The following is a 5,922-nucleotide window of genomic DNA, read 5'->3' as shown; positions in this document are numbered from 1 at the left end:
TGAACTTTCTGTAAAGGGAATTGCGATAAACTGTGTTATTACCAGGATTAACTACTGTAACTCCATCTACTATAATTTACCAAAAGTGCAACTTAAGAAATTTCAAAATATAAAAAACAGAGCAGCAAGACGGATAAAAGGTGTCCCACCCAGAGTAAGGATCACTCCTATACTAAATAATTTACACTGACTGCCTATTAAAGCAAGAATTGATTTTAAAATATGCACAATAACCCATCAAGTTATCGGAACCAGACGTCCCAGATATCTAGTTACAGATGGTTTTAAATAATTGGGACCAAGTCTCTAGGTGCTTCGATAGTGTAGATTTGACAATAAACGAGCAATATGGGGTGTGGAATGTTGGATGCTTTTGAACGAACATGAAAAGGTGACTGTGGAGTTCCTATTGAGAGTAGGGTTTTCCTGCTGTAAAAGACCATATAAGCAGCCCGTATACAATAAGAGATAGGAATTTAATGATATTCCCTCATCATATTTCTGTTCCAACTCTATGATTTTTATTTTTAATAATAGCTGAGCTACAACCCTACTTGGAAAAACTTGATGCTCTAATCCCAAGGGCTCTTACAGGAAATAATAGGTCAGTGAGGAAAGGAAACAAGAGAATGAACTACACGAGACGTGATAAACAATTAAAATAAAAAATATTTTAAGAACACTAAGATATGAAAACAGGTCTCTATGGTATAAAGGCTATAGCACCACCTAAAACTATTGAACAATGATTTGAATTTGGAGTGTACTTCTCCTGGAAGAGCTGCTTGCCAAAGCTAAGGTCACTCTTCTACCCTTACCAAGAGGAAAGTAGCCACTGGGCAATTACAGTACAGTAGTTAACCACTTGAGCGAAGAATGTTTTTTTGATAATCTCACTGTTTTCAGGCGTGTGAGGACAGGAGAATGTTAAAAGATTAGGCCACACGCTAGACTATTTGGTGGCTGAGTAGTCCAAGAAAAATGAACCATAACAAGAGAAATGGATCCAATGTAGTACTGTCTGGATACTCAGAGTTCCCAATAACTCTCGCGGCAGTATCTCAGCTGGTGACTGGTGCCATAGCCAGAAACATCAAATTATGATCATGTTAAAGCATCCTAGTAACAGTAATGCAATCTATGTAATAACAGTATTTTTTTCTAAAGAATAAAAATGCAGTTACAATATAAATTGTGAGGCTTGTCAACACGCATATATATATATATATATATATATATATATATATATATATATATACATATATATATATATATATATATATATATATATATATATATATATATATATATATATATATGCCTCTTAATATCGAATTCTCTCTGCCTAGGGATCAAAGACCAAGGGTGAATTAACTTTATTATAATACCTTCTGGTCGTCCAAGGAATCGAACCCTGGTCCAGCAAACTGAGGTTCCAGTGACTTACCACTCGGCCATAAAGCGAATTCTGTTAAGAGGTATCTACGGCATTTTATGAATATATGAATAAACACGTTTAAATATGAAAATTTATTATATATGTACATATACATACACACATATATATGCACAGTATATATATATATATATATATATATATATATATATATATATATATATATATATATATATATATATATATATATATATATATATATATATATAATTGTATATATATGATCAGTCTCTAGGGCATTATCCTGTTGCTATGGTATTGTCACTGTCTCTTGCCTCTGCTATTCATGAGTGATCTTTAAGCCTTAAACCATTTCTAGATTTCGTACTTCATTCCTTCATTATTTACTATGACTACATTTGACCTTTCAATGATATAAGTCTTGAAGGTTTTTAAAGCAGTGAGAATCTCTCTTGCAGGAAAACGAAGCTGAAATGACGTCCTCGTCAAAGAATGTAACCAGAGAGAGAGAGAGAGAGAGAGAGAGAGAGAGAGAGAGAGAGAGAGAGAGAGAGAGAGAGAGAGAGAGAGAAATTCTTATGATAAATTTTTCATTACGAGTTCTCAGCCTTATTAAAGTTTTCATTTGCATCCATGTGGACGATAAAATATGGAGTAGAGAAAATAGTTTTCTTCAGAAGAATTGAATAGAAGTTATCTAACTCTCGTAGACTTTTCAAGGAAGATCCCAGTATATTTCCCTTCCGAATATAGCTTTGTAATTAAACAGTACTTAGATTAAATATAATCACACAATTTGGGTAAAAACGATAATTATATAAAAAAACTATGCGTTATGATTCAATGCATTTTTAGCAAACAGAACAATTACCAGTGGTTTTTGTTCAATGTGCATGTGCAATTTCGCTTTACTTTGAAATTCCTGAAATCAAAACGAGATTTTGGTTACGCAAGTGGGGATTGAAAAAAAGTACTTCATAACATATTTTGTAATTCTAGGTTAGTAAAGCTGATGTGAAGTTAGAATTCATCTTTTTCAACAGTAAAATTATTTATAGCTAATCAGCCTTTTTTTACCGATTACGCGTAAAAGGAGAGCTGTTATTTGAAAATGCGTATAAGTATACAAACGCATAGGCTACATTATGTGTATGCAAATCTTTATATACACACTGCATATATATATATATATATATATATATATATATATATATATATATATATATATATATATATATATATATATATATATATATATATATATATATAGACACACAAAGACACCCACTTACACTAACAACTTATGATTTGCGGATGACATAGTTTTGTATAGTGAATCATAGGAAAAATAGCAAAAAAAAAAAAATGTAGGGCTTGAAATAGATACGAGTAAAATTAGTATACTGTTCAAGCAAATGCAGAGAGCAAATTTTAATAAGAGTTTTGGACGAGCCCCTCGAGACTGTCACTTAGGACAGAAAATAGTGTTTACACGAGACCAAAATTGAAAGGGTAAACCTGGGAGCGTTTGGTAAAAAAGAAAAGTAATCATATGGTCTGACCAGTATTAACTTAACCCTTTCGGAGTGGATACTCAAATGGGGATGCTGCACAGCTCTCTCCACATTTTCACTAAAAAATTAAAAATGCCCAAAATTTAATGAAACTAAGTTTTTTGTGTTTTATAACCTTTCTATTTTTAGAATTTAACAATATTTCCACCTGAGTATATATCTTTATGCCTTAAATTCTCCGATAAAAGGGTAAAAATGAAGAAAAATCACAAAAATTCCTTTCCAAACATGATTTTATCAATTCCACCAATAATTCTTCACCCAATTTGTCAGAGACTCATATATTTATTTTTCGCATGGTAACGCTTTTTTTACACTTTATGGATATTATATGTCTCAAAACATGGAATGATACAAAGAGGGGGCTTTTCAACAATTTGATCACAAAAATAGGTTGTTTACTTTCTTTTACATTCGCCTTCACCTTTCATCAAGCAATTCTTTGGCAAGATAGAGCCTACAATACATTGGGGTTTGTTTGTTTTGTCAACATATTGAGCTGGAAAATGCCTTTCAGTTAATCTAGATTCCATTGCATTTGAAAATCTACCCTTTCTTTGAGTTCTGCTCTGCTTATACCCTTATAACATAGTGTTAATATTTTTTTCCCTGAATTTTTTCTGATCTAACTTAGCAGTGCTTAGCGGTGGGATTCTGAATGTTGTAGCATACGTTTGAGTCTACTAATGCTGCTCCAATGATAGAATGCCAAATTGGTTGGTACTATTTCTGACTCTTTCTTTTGTAAGCATATGTTGAGCATAGCTGATCAAACTTATCAACTCCTCTCATATACTTAATGTATTCCACATGAGCACATGGCTTGTCTATATCTGTCACTCTTTTTTTTTTTTTTTTTTTTTTTTTTTTTTAATGAAGTTTCACTTTATATGTACCTACTGTTCAAAGACTTGACAGTAAATTAATCCTGCTCGCGTCTTGCCAAGAACAAGCAAGCATTTTACCGTCATTCCTTACCCATGTTACTTGGAAAGCTCCCTTTTTTACTATTATTTGTTTCATATCATTTGGCAAACCCTTTCTATTCACACTAACTGTTCCACAAGCTAATGTTTTTCTCTGAAATAGTTTATCAAAAAGGGATACAATGATAAAAGCTGTCCATGTAAATAACACGACCTTTGTTTTCATAACCCTCAGACGAAGACAGAACAACGTGAGTACCCAACCCATCTGATGGTGGACAAGCAACTTCTTTCCCAGTATACACATTAAACTTAAGTAGGTAACCAGTATAAGCATCTGCCATAGACCATACTTTTATTCCCCATTTAGTTGAAGGCTTTGATGGTAAATATTGTTTGAAAATTAACCAACCTTTAAATTTAATCCCGCTTTCATCAATACTGATTTCTCTATTGCTAACATAGTACTTCCCACAAAAATCCACGTACCATATCTAAAATTGGCCTAATCTTAGAGAGTATAATTTTCATTTTTTTTTATCATTATCCCCAAAATGAATAGCTGATCTAATCAACTGGTATTTGTCCCGAGATCATAATTCTCCGAATCTTGGAGCATCAAATAAAAAGTTTTTTTTTCAGTAAAGAAACTTTCAATTGTAGGCTATTTCGATAGCAACAACAGCTTTTATGTCATCAGCAGTTACATCTGACCATTGTTGGTATCTTGATCTTTTGGAGAAAGGTTGTTTTGTAGCTATCATTGATTTAAAATACTTATTAGTTTCTTTTCCAACATGTCCGTAAACTTTTTTTCTGGAAAAAAACACTCGTATGGATTCAAGTTTTCAAAGTTAATTATTGTATAATGAGCTGTGGAATCAAAAACATTACCTAATTTGGTGGGATTATTGCTATTATAGTTCATTCTTATCCAGCATAAGTAATTTGCCACATCAACCATGGGAGATGAACATGTTGCTGGGGGTCTTCATTTATATCCTCATCAGTCGTACCATCATAATCATCATCATTTGGTTAATCAATATCTGACCCAAATCTTGAATCAGATCAAAATGAAATGTCATCAATTGCTTTTAAAGATACTTAGCGAGAAGTAGAGGCCATATCACACGTTTAAAAGAAAAGAAAAAAAGTAATTCTTCAACCCAGAGTTAAAGGGAAAAATTAAAAGGGCAAAGTCAGCTGACTAATAAAAGCAGAACAATATCGAATATTTTGCTAGTAGTATACTAATACTATAATTTACAACTATATATGAAATTTATCCTACTGTGAAACAGGCATTTATTAACACACTGAACGTCAGCGACGAATGTACACAAAGCCTCGGATTTAGTACACGAAACCTCTTCTCTCGTTAATGTGTTTGATATTTGACTATTATTCAATTGAGTAAATTTCTATATTGATGTCTGGAAACACCATTATATGTCATATTTTGAACATTCAATACTATGAAATACGTTTTTATTTGTGTAGTTGTTATGGCAACTGTTCAGCTCTAATGTAAACAAACTTTCACTCTCGGTGAACTAACCTATGAAAGCATGATATTACGATAACTCTATGAATAATATTGATTTATATTGAAAAAAAAACATGCATATATATCATAATTTCATGTTGACATAACGTAAAAATAACAACAAAATTACCAAAATCATTGAGTGAATGAGAGAAGAATGACGAGAGCTTCAGAGAGTGGGTAGTTCAAAAAATCGGCAACAGATGGCAGCATGTACAAGCCAGACAAATCGTCAACAAAAGGCGCTAAGCTTAAAATTTCTTACGCAATGTGAGTAAACTAAAGTCGTTCTCCGCAGTGAAAGGTTATGAATTTGAGTAAACTAAAGTCGTTCTCCGCAGTGAAAGGTTATGAATCTGAGTAAACTAAAGTCGTTCTCCGCAGTGAAAGGTTATGAATCGGAGTAAACTAAAGTCGTTCTCCGCAGTGAAAGGGTTAACCTATACGTACATCAGA

General features: G+C 32.5%; 1 pseudogene; it reads right to left on the bottom strand.

Moving 5' to 3' along the window:
* Positions 1-3,674: 3,674 nt before the first annotated feature.
* Positions 3,675-5,045, bottom strand: LOC137646267 (piggyBac transposable element-derived protein 4-like; annotated as a pseudogene).
* Between the last annotated feature and the right edge of the window lie 877 nt (positions 5,046-5,922).

Source organism: Palaemon carinicauda, chromosome 9, assembly GCF_036898095.1.
Source record: "Palaemon carinicauda isolate YSFRI2023 chromosome 9, ASM3689809v2, whole genome shotgun sequence".
Taxonomy (NCBI): Eukaryota; Metazoa; Arthropoda; class Malacostraca; order Decapoda; family Palaemonidae; genus Palaemon; species Palaemon carinicauda.
The sequence above is the reverse complement of the archived record's forward strand: the minus strand, read 5'-3'. Positions and strand labels throughout refer to the sequence as shown.